The following is an 868-nucleotide window of genomic DNA, read 5'->3' on the forward strand; positions in this document are numbered from 1 at the left end:
GAAAACATATTTTATGTATATTTTGATAAAATTTATATTGCCTTTAATGTTGTAATTTTTCCTTAGTATTTTGGAAAGAATTAACTTCATAATACAAGTAAATATTGCATACAACAATAATTTATTTATGTAAGTACTTCTTAGATTCGCTATTAGAGACCACCTAATGATAAAGACACATAACAATAACCTTTTGATTTTGTGTTCTAACCTCAGAAGAAGAGGTTGAGTGACTATTGTACTCACCACTAAAAAACTAGGCTCATTAAATTTAAAATTAAAATGAGATGGAAATTTTATGATCATACCACATGCATACTTTGGGGATCATTTTAGTATTCTTATATTTTCTCCTTACATGTGCATGATTTTTGTTGGGAACCTTACACCTGGCTTCTAGCTAAAAACATTGCATTGATTACAGGAACCTGTGCGCTCCACGAGCCAATCGGCTACAGGTACATGAGGTGTGCATGCACTCCCCAAGCCAATCGGCTACAGGCATATGAGGTGTCCACGAGTACCAGTTGCACCCAAGTAATCAATAAGCGGGCCCTTCTTTGTCTCAAGCTAGCCAATAGCAAGCAACCTAATCTCCTTCCTCTCCCTCCCCCCCTATATATATACCCAGTTCGGAAAAATAAAGTTTGCAGCTTGATCAGAATCTTTTGTCTTGCTGCCATTCTTCTTGTCCCCCCAACTCATTTGTTCTAGGTAGGTGGTCGAGCCCCAGTTGATTGCTCCGCGGGCCGGAGCAGATTTTATTATGTATTTCTTTAAAAATATCTCATGCATTGTTTCTAAGAGAAATAAATGGCAAAACTTTATTATCCCTTTACATTCCAAATTAATATACTTTCAGAATTTT

General features: G+C 36.2%; 1 long non-coding RNA gene across 1 annotated transcript; it reads left to right on the plus strand.

Moving 5' to 3' along the window:
• The first annotated feature begins 382 nt into the window (after positions 1-382).
• LOC128626398 (uncharacterized) lies at positions 383-664 on the plus strand. The gene is made up of 2 exons (XR_008390341.1): positions 383-467; positions 511-664. It is a non-coding gene; the product is annotated as an uncharacterized LOC128626398 (long non-coding RNA).
• The last annotated feature ends 204 nt before the right edge of the window (positions 665-868 follow it).

The sequence above is a fragment of the Artibeus jamaicensis genome, unplaced genomic scaffold (genome assembly GCF_021234435.1).
Source record: "Artibeus jamaicensis isolate MK-2021 breed Jamaican fruit bat unplaced genomic scaffold, CSHL_Jam_final scaffold_537, whole genome shotgun sequence".
In the NCBI taxonomy this organism is placed as follows: domain Eukaryota; kingdom Metazoa; phylum Chordata; class Mammalia; order Chiroptera; family Phyllostomidae; genus Artibeus; species Artibeus jamaicensis.